Source organism: Trachemys scripta, chromosome 2 (assembly GCF_013100865.1).
Source record: "Trachemys scripta elegans isolate TJP31775 chromosome 2, CAS_Tse_1.0, whole genome shotgun sequence".
NCBI classification, from domain to species: domain Eukaryota; kingdom Metazoa; phylum Chordata; order Testudines; family Emydidae; genus Trachemys; species Trachemys scripta.
In genome coordinates this window covers 249,363,671-249,386,809 of record NC_048299.1, presented here as the reverse complement: position 1 = coordinate 249,386,809, position 23,139 = coordinate 249,363,671, and the positions used below count along the sequence as shown (strand labels likewise).

At 38.6% G+C, this 23,139-nt stretch overlaps 1 protein-coding gene and 1 long non-coding RNA gene across 7 annotated transcripts in view; both read right to left on the bottom strand.

Moving 5' to 3' along the window:
* Positions 1-23,139, bottom strand: part of ZFPM2 (zinc finger protein, FOG family member 2) — a 437,522-nt gene that overhangs the window by 221,300 nt on the left and 193,083 nt on the right. The window lies entirely within an intron of this gene.
* On the bottom strand, positions 16,232-22,754 carry LOC117873744. The gene is made up of 4 exons (XR_004644800.1): positions 21,145-22,754; positions 18,958-19,125; positions 18,806-18,850; positions 16,232-16,852 (listed from the first exon to the last, which is right to left on the bottom strand). It is a non-coding gene; the product is annotated as an uncharacterized LOC117873744 (long non-coding RNA).

Below are 23,139 nucleotides of genomic sequence, written 5' to 3'. Positions count from 1 at the left end.
CGACGTTCTCTATTCAAGTACTCCAGCCAAAACCTGATAAATCAGGCTAGCCATGCAGTGATCTTATCCTTTCTGACTCTTTAATAAATCGAACCTTGTAAGTTCACGCTGTTGGAAGTTGTCACTAAATGAAATTGTGACCTTATCCGATGTGTGAACTTATCCTGCTGACAACTACATTTATTGTGTGGATAAGAAAGCAAAAAAAAAAAAAAAAAAAGACTTTTGATAATTGTGATCTTAGCCATATGTAACTTTAACAGATGGGATCTTTTTGATGTTCCATTAATGATTGGCTATGATCAGACCCTCTACTCAGAGAAAAACATTCTCCATAGGTAAGTGCCACAGACACTGGAAGACAGTATTAAAAGTGCATGAAGAGGTAGTGGGTGACAGCAGTGAATCAGAAGCTATTAGCCTAACACAAAGAGCTTTGAATTACCTTGTAATTGCACTGGAAAAGATAACATAATGGAGGTGGCAAAATAGAAACATTCCCTTTTCACAGGATTCATTCAGTAGCTGAAAACCCTAAAACAAGTAACTGGAAATCTATGTACTGGTAACCTAAAGCACGCTAAGTCACAGCACTCCTTGATTAATGCATAATATTCCCCTTTGCCATACCGACTGGAAGTTACCATTACTAATGCCGAAGAACATCAGTTGATAAGGTTATTAATAGAGATATGATATGAAAATGCCCAATTGTCTGTTACAATGTTTGTCTGTCAAGTACTAAATATATTGTTACTTAATTCAATTTAAGTATGAAAGTGAGCTCACACTTCTCCATAACTGATAGCACCGTATTCCATTCTGAAGTGTATTAGCTCGGGAATCAGGGGACTTGGCAGGTGTTACAGTAGGATCTATTTCACAGCACTACAAAATCCACTGTGGGATACATACAGCTGCTGTGGCTGTCACATTAGAAACTGTCTTAAATACACATGAGGAAGGGTCACAGTAGAGTTCAAACAGAACCAGGCTAAATCATTATGGATCTTTTTTAAAAAAAACAAACTAAAGTTACTTTTCTAAGAAAAGTACACTAACTACTATTACATACCTACTAACCATGCCAACTTTCCTTCATCCTGGTGATGCCCCCACAATCCTGCTGACCTAATGGTTAGGGAGGAAACAATGAAAATGCTTCTCTTTTTTCCATAATACATATACTGTTGCTGCTGCTTATCTGCCTTTAGTACCTTCATGGCCAGATACATTCTCTCTCTCATTCACCTAGCTCCTGCAGGAGGAGGAGGAAGCATATTTGCTCATGTACTTCCTTCACCTATTCTGTAAGAGGCTCTCATCCTCCACAATATGAACCCCAGGAAGCAAAGGGAGTGAAAGAACACGGTTGACTTATATCCAGCTTCTTGTCCACTGTAACCCCTAGGTATCCAGTGTTCCAGTACTGGCCATATTGTGTCCTTGCTGACGCCAGTGCATCCCAGGGATGAACCTGGGGGCACTGCATCTCAGGGAGGAACAAAGCCTCACAGATCTGGCCACATCATGACGCAGGATAAGTACGCCTTACACCACCCCTTAGAAGGGGACAGTATGTGGTCCCTTCTGCAGCCAATAAGCTCTAATGAATTTCATCCCAGAGAGCAATGGCAAGGAGCAGATGCTGCACTCAGAAGAGAACAGGGACTAGAGCTGTAGATGGTCACAGCACAGGGGGCACCTGTGCAAGAGCTAGTCACATTCTGACACCAGGTATGTCAAGCATCCTCCTCTGATGACGACAATTATACAGACATGCAATGCGTGGTGCATTGATCCATCATAACTAGGGCCCTACCAAATTCATGGCCATGGAAAACGCAACACGGACTGTGAAATCTGGTCTTTTGTGTGCTTTTACCCTATACCATATAGATTTCATGGGGGAGACCGGTGTTTCTCAAATTGGGGGTCCTGACCCAAAAGGGAATTGCAGAGGGGTCTGCAAGGCTATTTTAGGGGGTCTGTGGTATTGCCACACTTACTTCTGTGCTGCTGCCTTCAGAGCTGGGCGGCCAGAGAGTGGCAGCTGCTGACTGAGGGGCCAGCTCTGCATGTAGCAGCCCAGAAGTAAGGATAGCAATACCATACCATGTCATCCTTACTTCTGCACTGCTGCTAGCAGTGTCTCTGCCTTCAGAGCTGGGCTCCCAGCCAGCAGCCACTGCTCTCCAGCTGCCAGCTCTGAAGGCAGCACTGCTGCCAGCAGCAGTGCAGAAGTAAGGGTAGCAATATCACAACCCCCCCTACAATAATCTTGTGGCACCCCTCCATAACTCCTTTTTGGGTCAGGACCCCTACAGTTACACCGTGAAACTTCAGATTTAAATAGCTAAAATAATTAAATTTACAATTTTTAAAATCCTATGACCATGAAATTGACCAAAATGACCATGAATTTGGTAGGGCCCTAATCATAACTGAATGACTGAAGTGAGGAATCCATTCGTCTAAATGATTATATAACACTTTTAGGCTTCTTCAGCCCTTGAGACAGATGGTTAAGTTAAGATGTAGAGTTTAAATAGAAATGGACCACTGTTTTAAAGTCCTGATCCTGAGATGAATGACCCCAGAGTTTAGGAGTGTATGGATCCAGGGTTTTAGTTCTGCCTGCCACGAGAGTCATCCGAATGTTAAGGGCGCTCAGATCTGGGGATCGAAACAGAATCAGACCCTGGATCTATCTTTAAGTGTTAAAGCCTAAATCTTATCAAAGAAGAAAAAGGAAGTCTGGGGTTTATTTAATCATTGTATGAGATAGACCGGGGGACAAAAGTCAATCTCATTGTTCAAAGGGTGTGTTTACTAACTGCACAGAAACAACAAAAGTGTGGGTAAAAATGCTTAAGATAATATTTAGAAGTAACAGCAACCTGTGCTGTTAAAGACTCCTCACTGTAATTTCTCTTGTGAGGGTTAACATAAACTCCACTTTTACATTGATACTTCAAACTGGCAAAGAAGTTTCTCAATTATATTGTGACACTGTACAGACCCAGCGGGCAGAGTAGGTACTTTATCCCAGTTACATGTAGTTTGTGCAACATTGCTCACTCTCTCCCCCCTCTCTCCAACACAAATGCACATGATACGGAAATGCCAGACTTGGCAAGAGCAGGCTCATGATATTACTGAAGAGGGTTTTCTTGATAAGATCATCATCTGCTGCTGGACTCTTGGGTTTGCTTCTTTCCTCAGCAGAGGAGCAGCTGCCCCTGATAAGTGTCCCTTTGTGTGGAGATTCTCTTCCGATATGTGCAGAGACATTTCATCCCCATGCCTGTTTGTTTTGTTAGTTGCTTCATGTAGCTAGAATACAACAACAGGAATATGGAACTTTTTGTGTAAAACACTGAGTAAATGATGCACAGTTTTACAAACTAAGCACACATAGTTCAGGCTCACACCTTCATTTTCTAACAGAGAAACAACGCCGCAAAAAGAAAGTTAAACACTTTGTCCTCACATGCGTAAATCTTGCATTAAGAACTCTGGAATCCTTTAGGATGAAATGTGCTATTATTCTTTTACTACATACCTGTAAAATATTATTTTACATGTTATTATAAGTAATATGTAATGTATAAATGTTTGTTGGACTAGGACATATTTTCATTTTATCTTACTTTAAAAAAAAGTCTGGTGTCAAGATACTCTGCTGTATTGTAAGCATAGTGGTTTGAAGCCACGTAACACTCTTAGCTTAACATAGAAATCTATCAACGTTAAACTTTATAATTAACATTATGGAATGTTTAAATGTATCAAAATGTATTGGAAAATATTCCATTTAGCACTGAAAGTCAGAGCAATGAGATCATCTCTGAGTATATCTATGGTGTCTTCTCCGTTTACAGTACTTACACTTAGAGAGAAAAGGATCTATTTTCATCTTTTATTTGTGTATCAGAACAGATGAATTTATTTGTTCACTAACAGATATGCATGTTCAGAACTGTGAGCCTACTGCTTTGATACTGACTTCCAACACCCAGAATACATGTAGGGTGACCAGATGTCCCAATTTTATAAGGAGAGTCCCGATTTTTGGGCCTTTTTCTTATATAGGCTCCTATTACGCCCCCCCGTCCTGATTTTTCACACTTGCTGTCTGGTCACCATAAAGTCATGACTGGGCAACCAAAATTATAAATTTAGCAGAGAAACTGATGCTCCAATATTTTTTTCCTCTTTAATTTGTAAAAAGTACTACAGCTTTCTGAAAGAGACTCAGTACCAAGGAAAAAGAACAATTGCAAAGAAGGAGCTAACTGCATCAGAGTTTAGTATGACCATCCACAAGATCCAGTTACCATAGGTCCCAGTAGAGAGAAGGGCTGGGATAAAGGGAGATTGAATGCCATGCTCCACTGTATGCATTCTGTATACAGTTCCATCCATTATAAGCATAATTTATATGAAAAGTACAATTATTATAAATAGAGATGAATATAGTATAACTATAATGTACAACACCAGAATTTAGATTAATCATTTATTTTCACTTGCTGGGGATGACCAGACAAAACAGACACATGGCTCTGCATTGCTCCAGCACTCATGAGTTATGTGCTTATCTACAACTTCTATGATAAAGTACCAGCAGTGGCCAACGCAGCTTTTTCCCACCCTCACCTGGCAAGGAGACTGTGGCGTCTTCTTTTGGGTACAGATTGCATTACCTTTATACTTGGCTTTAATACTTCAATTTAGACTACTGCTGTGCACTCTACATGCAGCTACACCTTAAATCAGGCTTTAATGGTGGTGCAGAAAGAGGCACCCACTTATTAAGCAGAGTATCTAACTATGGGTGAAATACACCCCTGTGCAGAGGGCCAGCGCAAGGCCTATGCACTTCTTAAATGACACTATGAGGCTTACATAGGCCTTAACTAGCCCAAAGGCCTTGTGCCAGTCATATGCATAGGATGAACTTGATAACACAAATAAACCCAACCAAGCCAACAAAACTATTCACATGAGTAAGAAAAGAATTCAGCTCACTGTGTGACCCTAAGTAAATCAGCTATTCACTCTGGGTGAGATCCACAAAAGAGCGTGGGCACCTACTTCCAACATTTAGGCACTGCAAAGATCATCGAACTGCTGATCAGCTGCCACCTAAGCCTGTGGGTGCCTAAATCTCCACTGTTAAAGTTCACTTGGTGCCTACGTTTCTGCCAGGGAGCAAATGCACAGCTGTGTCAATGTAGGCACTCAGATTGCTATCTCATGCGTAAATCCCAGTGGGATCCTCAAACGAGGCATTCCCCAACTTGTCTTGCCCGTGTGGGCCCAATCTGGTAGATGTCCTCACACAAAATAGCCACACTCCTCTGTCTGGTATTTCCTACTTGCTAGTTTAGGTGGCTCCCCACTCACCACGATCGCTTTTTTTGTGGAACTCATTCTTAGACATCTAACTCTCTCCATACATTGTACAGAGAGTCTAGTACCTGAACCTGGGGCTGTAGATTCTATTGGATAGCAAAGGACCCAAAAGTTAGGCACTGCAATACTCAGCATTGTAATGCCCAGTCCCTGGGTGGATCTAGCCCTCTGTGCCTCAGTTTACTTACCTGTAATGAGGAGTTTCACCAGTGTTGCAAGGCTTTGTAAAGCAATCTGAGACCCTTCAAAGAAAGGCATTAGAAAAGTACAGCATTCAAAACAACATTAGCCTGAGTGATGGCAGAATGCACCTGTTTTTTTTAATTTCTTCAGCAAATCCCCATGACTCCCAATGAAAAAACTCGATGTGTCCAAGATCTCTCTCTGTAGTTCTAATGTGCCCATATTATCATGCTATCTGAACACCCAATTTGAACAAGTATTTCAATTCCTCCTGCATGTTTTTTCCAGTTTATTTGTTAATAAAGGTAGCCAATTTCACAACTTATCCAGACCAGTCAGGAATCACCGAGATCCGGCTGGATGAGGCTGCAGGCCTATTTTTTTGGCATGGCTGATTCTAGCCTGGTATTCAGTAATCCATCAATTGTATGGAGAATGAAGGGGTAGCTGGGGTTGGCAGGTGCATAAAGTGCTAGCTGTAAGACTGGAGGAGAAAGGCCACTGTTGTGATTTTTTTCATCCTACTTTAATTGTACAAGGTCAACTGTGGAGATATGTTTATTTGAGTATCCTGATATTTCTTGTGTCCCTAGTTCTGGACCACAGTATATGATTTTGCTGTTGTATGTACCACCAAATGTAGTGGGGATGTTAAGCCTTAATTCTCTGAGTGGTGTCTAACATGCCATTAACGGTGTTTTAGATTAAGTCCGCCATATAGCTTCCTGACAGTACTGGATTCAAGGATCTCAGTTCATCTGAAATTAACTGGCTTTATAATTCTATAGGGTGGAGAGTGTTTTTAATTTTTGTGCAGTATTAGATGAGTAAATATGTCCTAAAACCCCTATATTATCTACCATAATATGAAACTTCCTTGAACTTGTGATTCTTGTGATAGGTTCCTATACTTATCTCTGATGTAAAGAACCATGGCTAAGAAGATTGTACTATCAAGAACAATACTTTATTTGTACTTTTATAGTAACTTTAAGGATCAATCTCAAGACACTGTATGAATATGAATTAGATGAGTCTCAAAACACCCTACTGAAGTATGTGAAATATGTAAGTATTACTATATTCACTTTTCAGAGGGGAAATTGAGGCACAGGGAGGCTAACATTTTGAAATGAGTATGTCCAAAGTTAGGAACCTAAGTGCATGTTTGGGAACTTTTTTCAGAGATGCTGAACACTTGCAGCTCCCATTTGCTCCCATGATTGGTACTCCTAAAAATCAGCCCACTTCTCTAATTGACGTAATGTAGATTTTGGCCGAAAAGACTTGTCCAAGGTCTCAGAGACAGTAGCCAAGCTGGAAATAGGATTCCTGTCTTTCACTTCCCCTCTTTACCATGGGACACAATGATTCTGCAAACATAAGAATTTCAGTTCTAGAAGTAGTAGAATATTGCTGGAAAAATGCAGTAATAAAGTTGATAGTGCCAAATGAGATCAAAGGAACGTCAATGGGACACAAAATATATGTCCTTCAGAATGGTTTAGTGCTTCTTTCCTTTGGTTATTTGTCAACTAACTTAAATGTATAATAACTTCCCCATGATATGAAATACTACACTAGCCTCAATGAAAGTCTGGATTTTGTGACAAATAATGAAGAATTATCCACCATCATTTAAGTGTCTTGTTTTTTTATTACATTTTTTTGATTCTTTGCAGTAGATTGAATCGAAGGGTCATTATTGAACTAAAAAGGTTTAAATAAGAGACAGATTTGAAAAAAAAGAAAGTAATGTCAGTTAATAATAGCAATTCCTTCTTATCCTCTCTTGGTGGAGTACTGTAGGGATATTAGAGCAGGAGTATAATTTGTTACTGAGTATTAAGTTTATCGAGTAGCAAGGGTTAAGTACACAGCAAACAATCACAATGTAAGGCTGAAGGGTGACATCCCTAATTTCCTGGCTGGTAAAACTGGCATCTTCCCAAATACAATGAATGAATGAATAAACGAATGAATAAATAAATAAATAAATAAATAATCCACTCTTCCTCCCTCTTCCCTTCCTTTCTGCCCCCCATCCTCATTTAAAATGACATACATCAACACCTGGCTCTCCAGAGAAAAGAAGAGCTCTTTTTTAGCTGTGACTACAAATTCAACTTACTGTGTGATGTCTTTCAATTTATAACCACTCCTTTCCTTTCTTACAGACAGGAACTGTTTGCCAGCCAGGAAGTCTGAGGGTACATCTATACAGCATTTTGGACCCAGTGGGAATGAGTCTCCCAGCTTTGGTTGATAGACATGGGGTTACAGGGCTTGCATTAGCACTCTAAAAATAGTGGAGAGACAGTGCTTTGAAGTTGTGGCTTGGGCTCTGAAGTCCACCCCATTTCCTAGGCTTCAGAGCTCAAGCGCCCACCCAAGCGACCACTTCACAGCACTGTCTACACAGCTATTTCTACAGTGCTAGCATGAGCCCTGCTAGCCCAAATCGGTCAAATTGGGCTGGAAGGCTCACTCCCATTCACTCACTGTGTAGACATACCCTCAGAGTAGAGAATGTTTAGTTGGTGGCATGTTTAAATTGGCATTAGATCTCTATAATTTTTAAATTTATTTTTAAGAACAAAATTCATCTAAATTAACAGAATACATACTGCATTAATTTAAAAGGGACCGGGGCAGACAAGCGCACTGTGTGCCTCTCACTCCAGTACCTCCAGAGGAACAATTAACTATAGGAGCTTCTTGTCAGAAAACAATTTCTTCTAAAGATGTAAAACACTACCATGAAACAGTGGAACATCAGTGGAAAACATATGGCTTTCAGAGACACAAAATAGCTTATTCTGTACAGAGGAGGAAAACATACCTGCTGGAAGCAACTAAACAGTTACAAGAACTATGAAATTAAGGAAATAAGTGAAATAAAATTTAAAGTTTTAATGATTAGGGATAGAAAGACAAAGCAATTGCTCTTCACTATTTGCCACAAGATGCACTGTAAAGAGAGGAGGCCAATCCTATTCAACATATTCATAAATAATTTGGAAAAGGGGTAAACAGTGAGGTGACAAAATTTGCAGATGATACAAAACTACTCCAGATGGTTAAGTCCCAAGCAGACTGCGAAGAGCTAGAAAAGGATCTCACAAAACCAGATGAAATCCAGTGCTGATAAATGCAAAGCAATGCACATTGGAAAACATAATCCCAACTATATATATAAAATGGTGGGGTCTAAATTAGCTGTTACCACTCAAGAAAGATCCGGGAGTCATTGTGAATAGTTCTCTGAAAACATCCACTCAATGTGCAGTGGCAGTCAAAAAAGCGAACAGAATGTTGGAAATCATTAAGGAAGGGATAGATAGTAAGACAGAAAATATCATATTCCCTCTATATACATCCATGGTACGCCCATATCTTGAATACTGCGTGCAGATATGGTCGCCCCATCTAAAAAAAGATATATTGGAATTGGAAAAGGTTCAGAGAAGGTTAAGACTGGACTTTTCATCTTGGAAAAGAGACAACTAAGGGAAGATATGATAGAGGTCTATAAAATCATGACTGGGGTGGAGAAAGTAAATAAGGTAGTCTTATTTACTCCTTCTCATAACACAAGAACTAGGGGTCACCAAATGAAATGAATAGGCAGCAGGTTAAAATGAACAGACGGAAGTATTTCTTTACACAATGCACACTCAACCTATGGAACTCCTTGCCAGAGGATCTTGCGAAGGCCAAGACACTAACAGGGTTAAAAAAAAGGACAAGATAAGTTTATGGAGGATAGGTCCATCAATGGCTATTAGTCAGGATGGGCAGGAATGATGTCCCCAGCATCTGTTTGCTAGAAGCTGGGAATGGGCGACAGCGGATGGATCCCTTGATGATTACCTGTTCCGTTCATTCCCTTTGGGGCAGCTGGCATTGGCCACTGTCGGAAGACAGGATACTGGGCTAGATGGACATTTGGTCTGACCCAGTATGGTCGTTTTTATTATCTTATGAGGCCAAACTCATGTCTGATGTCCCTCCACTGACTAGAGGAATTAATATGGCCCAAGGAATTTAACTAAAGGATTTGAATTGAGGCAGGATGTCAAGATGTTTAATCTCATAAAAAGAATTCTAAAGGAGGTGCCTTAACAAATCAATATTACATACAAATACAAATTAAAAGAATATTACTAAGGTTGCAAAGCTAACCGTTCAAAAGTTAGAAAATAACAGGATTAAGGATGCCTGTGAAACCTTAATTTGCCCCTCTTATGCCTGTTTATTACAATATAGTCCTTAATATGTTTATTTTAATTACATGACCACACATTATTTTTTCCACAGGACCCCGCCTCATTCAATGCACAGTATGGACAGTGCTCAGTTATAGAGCAGCTATTCAATATTTTCTTTCATCCTCATTGTTCAGTGTGTGACTCTAGGCCTTATTTACTGCACACTATTCAAACCCTGCTCTGAAGACAGAATTATTAATTTTCTCATGGGTGCTCATCACATAGTATCCGAGTGCTTCACAATCATTAATGAATTTGTCTTCACAACATCCTTGTGAAGTGAGGGTGTGGTATTATCCCCATTTCACAGATGGGGAGCCGAGGCACAGAGAGATTAAGGTCAAAACATTTCCACAAACTTTGGGACACCTAATTTGAGACACCCAGGGCCTGATTTTTCAGAATACTTAGCTTTATGTTCAAAGCACAATTCCCACTGACATTAGGTGAATGCCCAACATTTCTGCAAGTCAAGTTGGGCACCCAGAAAATGAGGCAGACAAGTATCAGGCAATGCCTAAATATATTAATTTCATTTCCCCCTCACTTGCACCTTTACATACATTTTACCATACTGCAAAGTACTCTTCCTAGCTACTAAAATAGACCACACTAAAGAGAGATCTTCCAGCCATCCTATATAACTTCTTCCAATCTCTACTCATTAGTAGCGGGAGCACCAGTGTAATATCTGTTAAATGAGTGAGGCCACCTCATTCTGCAATAGACTCAATTTCTGGATGGCTTTAAAGTGGAGTCTCATACAGAAATTATTACAGCAATCCAACATCTGTGTGAAGAAGGTGTGGACAACCATGGCAAGGTCCTCATCTGGGGAAGAAAAGAAGCAAAGCCCCAGCCTTCTTGCCAAGAGCAGAAGCTTAAGAAAATTTGTGAAAATGATTGTATTTGGAATGTAATCAGTTGTTTGGCCAAACAGACAAAAGCCTCCCTTACTTCAAACCCCTTTTCAAAATAGATTTCTGGTTTGAATCCTTTGAAGAAAGAGTCCCGAACTATCTCCAAGTAATGTCAGCATACCTTGCACTATTGTGTCTGAACTACACTGAAAGCTCATGGAGGTAGCGACCAAGTCTCATTTGTTTGTTACAGTGCCAAGCACACTGATGGCATTTGAAAAATAGTAATACCAACGCAATAAACTAAAGATACATTATAACAGAAAGGTTAATGAAAGTTTAATGGTGAATAATATGGATACCGAAGAAAGGTGGGGATAGAAGAGTGTTTTCTGCACTGATAACTGAGAGTAGCATCAAAATGTGGAGATATGGAGCAATGATTTAACTATGGATCTGATATTGTAGGTTAGTCTCACAAAACTGTAACTAGGAAAAATGCAGAGTAACAGTAAGTCATGTCTCTTAAGTTAAACTGAGGGCCTTATGATGATAATGAAGTAAATGGAAATTTCATGTTCACAAACATTGTACAGAGCTAAATAGTCAAAGGAAGAAAGGAAGCATAATGAATAATGCATCCAAACATTAAGACTCACACCTTGGAGAATAATTTCATAATTAATACTATTTGAATAAGAGCTTTATATTCCCTTCATACTTACGATACCGTAAGAAAATATTAGATATTCTAATCCTGGGTACACTTTTAAACTTATGCCCTCTTGTTGCGTATTTACTAAACAAAATATTGATTGGTCAATAAATACTTTGAATCTTAGGCCAAATCTAATTTCCTTGGTCAGTAAAGGACTCCAAATTATAGATAGATTGTATAATTAATACTCCAAAATCTCTATGCATCTATATATGCAACATAAATGTAGCACAAATGAGAAAACTATTCATTCCACAAAACACACACACACATACACACACGTATACATGCACAGAAACTTTTGGGGATTACCGGTAATTATACAATCTATCCATAATGGAAAGAATGTATATATGAGATTACAGGGATCTTATAAATTAAATTCTTCATCTACCAAATATGGTCATGTGTTTGTGATGTTTTCTGCTTATGATGTTTAATAGAAATAGGCTAATTTCACAAATCAGATCAAATAATAGACTTATTACAAAGGTAGCATAGAAATGCAAATAAATAAATAAAAATAACCCAAACCTTTGTTGGTTGCCACATAATACATAATACTTTGTCACAAGTTTCAAGGGAGTATCTGAGAGAAGAGACAGATATACATCTCAGAGGAAGGCTGGTCTGGTGGCTAACATACTATACTAGGACTTGGGTGACCTGGGTTCAGTATGTTGGCTCGAACTCTACTTCCTATATCACCTCCGGTAAATCTCTTAATCTCTCTGTCTCCACTCAGTAAAATGGAAGTAATAACACTCTTTCTCCCATCCTTCATCTACTTTATCTATTTAGACTGTATGTGTTTTGTGGTAGGAAGTGTTTCCTATTATGTATATGTATAGTGTCTAGCACAATGGGAACCCATTCTCAATGGATTTTAGATGCTACTGTAACACATGTAATAAAAAAATACATCCTGACATTCCAGGAGAGATGCCCACATCAAGTGCACTATATCTGATTTATCCTCTGGCAACTAGTCTTACAATGGAGTTTTGATTATGCTTTGTAAACATATCTTACATCATTTTTTCAGTGTGACCAAGCAGCAATCAGTCTCATATTATGTGAACATAATGAAAAGATAGCCATGCTAGTAGTGTTCTATTAAAAAAAAACAGAATCAGTATCATTTTCATATAAACTAATAGTTTCAATCATTGCCTTCATTCCATAGTTTTAGGAGTCATCCAGTAATCAAACAGCACTTATGTTTATGTTCATGTGTAGATATGCTATATTATCTAGAACAGCTTATGAAGTGCTTTCCTTTTGACTCAGTGGCATTAACAAAATGGTGAACAATAACATTCTATATCATAACTATATGGTGAACTTGCAGTGTAATTGCTGTAAAATGTTACATGTAACCCGAATGAGAAAAAACATTGCCCCCACACAAAACACATATTTCCTGCTACTGAAACATATTAGAAGCCTAAATTTTGAGGTCACTCCTAATCCTAGTACGGACACCTGGACCTAAGAATATCCAACCAGCATTATTTTCAGTTGAGCTAAAGCCAACTCTTGCTGTCATTTCAGGGTAAGAATGTATTTTATCTTGCTTCCCAGCGTAGATCCTATAAAGGGCTATCCATTGCCTGTTTTTAGAATAATCCATTTAAAAATCTCCTGACAAAAAAACAATGACAACACATGCAACAAAATGACTGCTCTGCCATTGGACCTCACGGCCAACATCTCTTCTACATTTTCACACGTCTGACAGAAAATCAACACCAATTCCAAGTAACATGCAAGTAGGAGGAGGCATCCAATCAATACCAAAGTTGTGCATTCAAGATTCAGTACTGTCAGACATTTCTCTTTAGTTGTTCACATTTTTTGCATTTACAGAGGATTCTGAAAAATATTTTTTTCTGTCTTTGGCATTACCTATATCCTATAATATAGTACTATCATATCAACAATATATGTTCTGTACGCATAAAGCTGTGTTTTCATGGGGGAAGAGGCATAGTACATCACATCTGTCCTAAACCAAGAAAGCCTGGAATAAGTAGTGCAGAATTTAAAAGAGTTACACAACAAAGATACCTCTGTCTAGCAAAACAATTATTTCACTGAGAGATATGATACCATCCTTAGAATGGCAATAAAAAAGTACATTATATCTTGCACTGTACATAAAGAACAGTTAGAATAAAAAATTTGTTTTGTATGACATCCTTGTGATGTTAACAATATGAACAGATTAAGACAAGTGGATGGACTTGGATGGGCATCAGAAGACAGAAGGCCATATATGTTAGTCTGGGATGTCAATGTCATGCTACCCGAATTTATCAATACACATGCCACAAAAATGTATGTGATGTGATGACACTCAAATATGCTGGTGAGATGAGTTATCCATATTGTTCTTGCAAACTATTATTCAACAATACAGGACATCAACAAATTTAATGTCTAAAACATGCAACACATTCAGACAGTGGATGCCAATAAGTGGAAAGTGAACTTCTATTGCCAAGTTTTTCCAAGAATCATTCTCTGTTCGTGTGAGCCAGAGCAGAGCAGTATGTGCAAACAAGAATATTTTATCACTAACTAAAAGTAAACAAGAGATACGGCATTTAGAACATACACCCTTGGTGCCTGAAATGGATGTTTGGTCAAGACGCTGCAGGGTACCATGCTGAGGTGATGTATTTATACTCTTTAGAAATTATGTGATTTAGACAATCATTCAGAAGGGCTATACAGTTTTATGAGCAATGCTTATTTGCTTCTGCACCCATTCATTCATTTATTCATTCATATTCTGATGAGGGGCAATACAGCCAAGATGTAGTTCTGACAGAAACATAAAAGAGGTGCTGAGGGATCTGCCTACAATATAGTGAGATTCCCAACATTTTCAACACCCTGATTTTGTTCAGATAATAACTTGAAGAGCAGCTGGAATGAGAGATGGAAGATAGAGTTGTTGCATCTTGTAACACTATGATCCAACATGCCTCACCTTTCTTTTTTGACTAGTGCATTATGTATGGCATTTACTTTGGCCTAGTTGTGATTGATATGGGTCACTGGAATGGTTTATCCAATTTTACACTTCTCAAACCTATACCTTAACAATGTGACAATTATACAATTTTGATTATATGGGAAGAAATTGATACTGCATTGATGATATAAGAGAGTGACTATAATTTACATTAAGAAACATGTTTTCTCAATTTTCTCTAAAACTGCTTTGTACTCAGCCAGAGAAAGCTAAATTAAACAAACATGCAGCCATCTCTACCTTTCATGGGCTACTGAACACAATCTGAAAGGTGAGCAGGTAAGAGTGAGCTAAAAAAAAAAAAAAAAAAAAAAAACTCATGAGGACATTTGTTAGACAAGTTGCCAACATTTTCTTTTGTGAACTGGTTTTATAGTTCCACTATTGTACAGGACATATGGAATCCTTGGAGGCGCATGATACTTGGAGTGAGATTATTCATGCATCGTAAATTGGGAAGCCCTGTAGCTGTTCAGAGCCTCCTAATTTAGTGCTAGGGGCAGTTGACCCATCTACATTCATTACTCACTTTGAGGGAAGATTGCCAGTTGTAGAGTAACATATTGGAAACTTTTCCCATGTGTCCTCAGTATCATTCACATATTTATTGTTTCCTTCAGACTTTGCTCCAATATTATGCAAGTCCTCAAACAGTATGCCAAGGTGTATTTTTTTGCACATGCTACACTTCATTGATATCAATCTTGATGAAAAAGTTAGAGATTAAAATATGGCTGATCCATTCATGTGTGTTGTTCATTTTTGTGTCCAAATGATACAAAGTGAATGTTAGATGCACTGGGAGATGACACGCCAAAACTGTTCGTTGATGCTGTACTTCCAGAGTAGGTATCATCTCACCAGATATGGCTCCTGGATATTTGTATTTAAATAGGTATTTGATTTTGATGGCTAAAATTGGGCTCAAAATATTTGTGTATCTCAGAGCTTGTCAGAATTGTCAGAAATATTATGAAAAACATAGTTGCAACTCTCTGCCCAGAAACCATTTGTAACAGACTGGGAAGTACATTCGTGTGTTTGTTTACGCCAAATGGCTAGTAACCCATCATTTTGTGGGCTCATAGCAAACACAAAGAAGAATGTGAAGATATGTACAAACACTCTTTGACCATGACAAAAAGTATGGGTGGGTACATGCCTACTTAATCCCCTGCATATGTGTAGACATGACCATTTGGTGTCAGTTTTATTAGGATTCATATAGAGCGGTGATGGCCAGAAGGCATAACTCTAATATAAAACTCATAGAATGTTAAACTTATTAGCATAGGCTAATAGACAAGTTTGGCATCCAGAGGTGTGGATTCAGAACCTTTCATGATCACTGTGGGCCAAAACAACTGACAAAATTGTAAGCAGACTGTGAACACAACTCAAAGAACACAACCTGTCACACCAAACATTTTTATCATTTTATTTAACAAAGAAACTTTTTTTAAACATATAAAGGCAAACAGGTGGCTATTTCCATTAGTGTTTCATGCATTAGTACTTCATGAGGAACATTTTGGTTACTAAACTGACATTTCTAGATAATCTACACCAGTGCTGGGCAACCTGCGGCCCGTCCGGGTAATCCACTGGCAGGCCGCAAGACAGATTGTTCACATTGACCATCTGCAGTCACCACTGCTACTTTCTGCAGCTCCCATGGGCTGGGAACAGCGAACCGTGGCCACTGGGAGCTGCAGGCGGGCGTGCCTGTGGACAGTCAATGTAAACAAACTGTCTCGCAGCCCGCCAGTGGATTACCCTGATGGGCCAGGTGCACAGAAGAAGAAATAGGAAGACCCTGCCCCAAATAGCTTTCAGTCAAAATTAAGACAAGAATCACAAGTGAAGGCTACAAAACAATGGAAGGAAAAGAGGGTGGGAGGAGCATGAAGGTGACAGAATTAAGATCACACCGCTATATAAAAGTTAAATATGAAGCTAATCCAAAACACATCAAAGTCAATGTTAAGACTCCTATTGACTTCAATAGGTTTGGACTAGGTCATACATGTACAACTTGATAGTTGCTTGGAATCATTTCACAGTATTTTTTAAAAAAAATCAATAAATATCAGCTATCCTGAACACAATCACCCCCAATCTAGCCCTCATTAGTTTGCTAAATTCTTGTAGGGCTTACAGCAGAGGAGAGTTTTGACAAGCCATTTGGAGAACGGGGTAAGAAGCCGTAAAGATTAGTTCAAGGATAGCACATTTCATGCAGATAGAAATTAACACCAACAGTTACAATATTCTTCTTTAAATTATAAAACCCTAAGTGTTCACCAGCATCTGCAGCAATTTTCTCTGGAACACCTAGGGAACATATTTACAGGCTCTGCAAAGGAAAAAATGAAGGGAATTAGTAATAATCTGTAGTTTAAATTACATTCCATTTTCTACATTAGGGCCTCAGACTGTAAGCCTACCTCACATTGAATGGAGGGAAGTAACCAATGGGACTGATTTGTTTTAGAAACAAATATGTTTTTGAAGAATATTTAAATTGTAAGGGCCAGATTCAGCTTCAGTGTGATGTCTGTGGAATTACTCCAAATTTACATTGGTGTTTCTTAGGGCCAGATCTGTCAGCGGCTCCAAGTGGCACAGAATGTTTTTGGCACAGAAACAGGTTTTACAATTTTTAAGGCCACTATTAGTTTGTCATATATGCTTCTTTTATTTCTACCCCATTCCCTAGTGGCCTAGCCATTTTCCCTAGCATTCAGCCTCCTTTAGAGATAGTGAGCCTGATTCACCACTGTATTTCTTCAGACTTACATCCACAGAAAACTGTAACAACACAGTGATGGATCAGACCCAAGGTATCTTGTCAAGTTTCTTTTCACATCCATGTGCTATTGGCTTGGAGGAGGGAGAAGTCATGTTGGAGTATGCAATCCTGTCAGATCAGACCAGCCTTCATGTCTCCTCTTAACATTACTACAGAAATGGGAATAGACACAGTGAGAGTGATCATGAGGTAATACTCAAAATAATTGAAAGAAAATTCTGCAAGGGACAGGCAAACAAGACAGTGTTCTGCCTTCCTGGAGCCAAGACCTGAGACATCACTCTAAGATTAGATAGGCTTCTGAAGACAACAGGCAAGGATCCACTGGTGATCATCCACATAAGCACAATGATACTGTGTCATGGGATATCTTGCAGACAGTAGATGTCTGCCAGAGAACTTGGAAGCATTCTGAAGAAGAATGTCCAAGTGATTTTGTCTGAAATCGTTCCTGTCTCACAAGTGAAGGGAGATACAAGACCAAAGATTCTGAAAGTTAATCACTGGCTAGGTAAGTGGTGGAGTGAGGAGAGTTTTGATTCTGTAAAACATCAGTTCACTTTCTATGGGGAGAGGATGCTGTATAGTTTTGATGGCCTCCACCTCAGTAGGAGGGGGAACAATCTCCTCAGGGACAGGCTGGCTAGAGTAGTCGGGAGGGGGTTAAGTAATAGCAAAATAAGAGGGTAAAAATAGGGAATATATGAGCATTCAGCACAAAATCAAGATGTAGGGAACAAAATTAATCAAGGAACCAAAGGACACGAAGAGAATAAATTCTTGAAATCCCTGTACACTGATGATAGGAAACAAGATAACAGACAAGAAGAACTAGAATTGCTCATTTATGAGGATAAAATTTGATCTTGTTGGTATGACTGAAACCTGGTAGGATGATTCACACAATAGGAATGTCAAAATCAATGGTTATAATCTATTAAGGAAGGTTCAAATGGGGAAAAGGGGAGGGGAGTGGCACTCTACATCAAAAATGGCATTCCTTGTTTTCGAGTCACTGACAACTCAGAAGAAAATGATCTTGAATGCTTATGGATCAATGTCCTAACAGATAAAGATGGGGTATTGGCTGGTGTCTATTAATTAACCATTACCAAGGGCCATTGTGGATTCTCCATCACTGACAAGTTTTAAATCAAGATTGATTGTTTTTCTAAAAGATATACTCAAGGAATTATTTTGGGTAAGTTCTATGACCTGTATTATACAGGAGGTCAGACTAGATGATCACAACGGTCCCTTCTGGCCTGAAACCTCTGAATAACTCTCCACAGTCTGCACTGTCCCCTTTAGAGGCCTATGTAAGCTTTGTACAGTGGCACACTTACATCTGTTCCAGTTTAAGAGATATTTACAGTTTCAGCACTAAAAATGGGGAAAACTGCTAAAACCAGTAATATATCTAGAATTGGAATGAACTTTTAAATTAGACCCATTGTTGGTGTCATACGATCCCTGAGGCATGCTATGGGCACTTACCTACAATCCTCACCTTCAGTTTGCACATGTTGATGGTATCATGTCCTGTGAAATGGAACAGCCAATGATTATATTTCCATGTACAAGAAGGTCACATTACATGCATTCAACAACACAATACTGACATTATATAGACATTTGTGAGTAATTACCTGGTCCACCTTTGTTGACTCTCCAGAAATGCAGAAGTTTTTCTCCAGTACCTTCCATTTTGGTACTTCTGCCACTTTACTGGCAATCCCAGATGAGAGAGGAATCTGATGTGTAGGCCTCCCTCAAGTTAACATGTACTTTGGCCTCTCTCACATGAGTGTTGGATTCTGCACAAGTAAGAATGCAAAATATGTCTCAACCATAAATTATTTAGTGTTACATAGTAAGTAATATACTTCCTATGTTCCCCTTCGCTGTGTAATGAGGCAATATCCAATCTATGCCACTATTTCCAAAGAGGTGCACTCAAGTCCAGGTGATCATGATTTTGTACTGCCTCCTTCTCTCCTTTCAGATGTGTTTAAGGTCACAGAAATTAGACCTGGAAAAGATATATTAAGTCATCTATTCCATTCACCTGCCAATACAAGATTGCTGCCTAGAACATTTTCTAGGGATATGCCTGGTCTTCACACAAAGGGGCGGCTCCCACTTTCATAGGGAGCCTACTATCTCACTGGCAGAACATTTTTCTTGATATTTGGCCTACTTTATTTCTTAATTTCAAATATATTTCCTAATTATGCTCCTTTCTTTCACACTAAATGATTCTTCATCTTCTTTAGGGTTCACAGCCTTAATTTAGAGACTATACTGCAGACAATGACCAGACATTACTTAGGCAATGGCTAGATTTAGCCATTATAGTAATTACTTAGTTAAGCTACTGTATGCATATTTCTTTCAGTCTTCCCTGATAAATCAGTCTCTCTAATCACTTTTGTTTCTTTTCTCTTAACCCTCCAGTGTATCCATATTTGATAGAAAGATAGCAGATAAAGAGGTATATGTGACAGAATGCAATATACAGTGTAGTCACATCAGAGTTGTATTGATAGATATGACATTATTCTTATGCCAACTGTATTCATACCAAAATAGCACTGGCTTTTTTCCCTGTCAGAATGCATTACAATTTCTTGTCTCTTACAACATTGATACTCTTTTTGCATTATTTTTCCCCAGTGGCTTAGCTTGTATTTTTCCCAAGATGAATCTCAATTTATTTTTCCTCGATATTTAGCCAGCCTTTGTACGTCCCTTTACATCATTCCTCTGTTTCAATTGTCCTTGCAACACTTATTAATTTTGTGTCATCTCCAAATTTCCTAATGTGTTTACCCTACCTACTAGTTCACTATCCATCTCTAATACCCAATTCATTATCTCCTCACAATTTCAATAAATTGTGGTTTATAAATTTCCATTTGCTTACAGTCCCCTGGCTAAAATTCAGTTTGGGTGAGAGTGTTCACATGCACGGCAACTTGAATTAGTTTGGAGAGTAAGATTTTATGAGACACTACCAAATATTTTACTAAAATATGAGTATATTGCATCTTTCATCCACTAATTTTGTAATTCTCCCAGAAAAGGCAATCAATTTGTCCAACAAGATTTATTTCCTTTCCTCCATCATAAAAGTACCCATCACACAGTCTTGGATATTGAACACTATTTAAAATAACTATTTACCACTGGAAGACATTTATCCATGATTAACTACATAGCATTCCCTAAAAGAAACTCCTTATACAAAAGCCTGAGGAAACAGACTGACTTAATGCTGTGTTATGAACATCAAGAGATCTGGGATCTGGAAAGCTAGTGGAGACAGTAAGTTGCATACAGAAGTTGCAACAGTATACCACTGTTGGTATACTTCCACAGCCTTATGATTTTTATACCAAGGGACTGTCAGCAAAAGTGCCACAGTAATCTCAGCTGCCATCGTAGCACATAAGGAAAGAAATCATGTAGGATTTTCTAGCTCCAAGCCAACACCTTAACTCACACCCCAAAATAAATAAGGAGCCTATGCAGTCTTTGGAGAATTAGTACAATATGTTTTCTGCAGTTTACTCTGCCAAGCAAATGAGAAGGTATATTCTGCCATAATTATACTTTCCACTTGGCCTTCACAGCTAGCCTCATGTAAAAGTCCTCCAAAGAGAATTTTTGCCCTAGAGCAGATACACTCAAGCAATTTTTCATTATTATTACTATTTATATCATCCCTCAAAAGGATCAAAGCAATACACTGATTTTGTTGGAGTGTATTGGTATTATTTTGGGAGACTAAACTTGCTATGCCTTAGTAGATCAATGCATGCAAAGAATCTCACCTCTTTCCTCTGAGTGACACATATTGCTGTTCTCTTCTCCAGCTTTACGCCTCCCAGTGAGAGCCAAAGCCATTTTGACTTCTTGTCCATTGTATTATGAACTTCGGCTCCTCTGCCAAATCCTTGAAACATATTTACAGCTACTGTCTTTTCACAAGTGTGATAGTGTATTTAGATTTAGTGTCTGAATCGGGGCAATCAGACTTGAGGATGACTCAGAAAATTGTGTTGCTGGATCAGCAAGCAGCAGACTACAAGAGTGTGAAGCTGTCAACAACTGGCACAGTTCTAGGATGCATTCTGCAGTTTCACTTTGGACTGGGACTTTCACATTATTAACACTTCTTCCTATGACATCCCTTTAGAAAACATGATAAAGTTTACATTTTTAGTATCAGGGGAGTGATTAATGTTTTTTCCTGCACTGGTCAGCCTGAAGAAGACAATACCCTGTAGACATAGATTAGGTTAACATATCTTGTTTTATTTACAAAAAAAGGGAAAATTCATCCCCAGGACTGGCTGTGATTTTGAGGTGGAAAAAGGAGTTGTAGAATTTTGTGTCATGTATATGACCGTAGGTAAAGTGGGAGGCTTGTGACAGGTCACTTCTTTGTAAATTCCTCTTTAACAATACATGTTAAAATATATGAGCAATATCTGCTCACAACATACCTTTGTGGGGAATGTTTTCATGCACTAGATCAAGGATCCCAAGTTTTTAAGCTCAAGCCTAGTTGGGGAAACTGAGATGAATGATCTCTTATCTGTGTCAACAATTTTACATTGAACATTACAATTCAAATAGAAAACTATAATCTCTCATGATTTTAAAGCTGTAACTGCTAACATCAGCAATGTGAGAACCAGTTAGTAATATTGTTCAATGTAAAATAAACAGTTGTTAGCGTTAGCTTTACAAAAAACCCCAAAACATACATTACTATTCCCAGTACCAATGGGATCAATGCATTCTTTTTGACAAATATGAGATCAATGTTGTACCTAATAAATTGTTCATCCACAAGCCTACATACTGAAAGAGCATGACCAAAAATAGCATATCTTCCAACATGTTATCATTATAGACAAAACAAATACATAACACTGAATGAGCTGTCACATATCTCCCACCTCACCCATAGTCATGGTATAAAATGTTGCTATCCCTGCACTCCCTCCTCCCTTAATTTCCCCCATAAGCCACTAGATTTCATAATTAACTCTGAAACAGGACACTTAAATATTGAAGGGTCAGTGTAGGTTGAAATGGAAATATGTGTTTATGTGATGTGCAGAAGGTAGCTATACTCTGTCATCAGGTACTGGAGAGACAAGGTGGGTGTGGTATTTTATTGGACCAACTTCTGCTGGTTAGAGAGACGAGCTTTCAAGTTTACATAGAGCTCTTCTTTGGGTCTGCGAAACATGGAGTACTGCATCAAGTGTCCTAAATTCCCCAACAACAACTCTGTGGATGAAACCAGACAATCACTACTCTCTTGAATGAACTCACACAGAAAACACCATATCATGTGTAGGTGATCACTTTTCACAAAGCGATCACTCTATATATGACCTCTCAGTCCTCATTCTCAAAGGAAATCTGCACAACACCTTCAAAATACGAGCCTGGGAGTTTAAATACTTAACTTTGCTAGACACTAAAAATCATGGGCTCAATAGAGACACTGGATTTATGGCTTATTACAACAATCTATAACTGACATAACCCCCACATCCCAGGTTTTTTTCCTTTCCCCCTTATGACTGGAGAGGTGTTATTGGGTCATTTCATCTTGAATGGCCCCTTTGAAATATGTGTTAATTACTTATGCTAAACAATCTGTCCCACCTTGTATTTAGCTGTGACACTCTGAGTACGATTCCCAGACCTGATGACAAGCTCTGTATAACTCACCAACAGAAGTTGGTCCAATAAAAGACATTACCTCACCCACCTTGTCTCTCTAATATCCTGGAACTGACATGGCT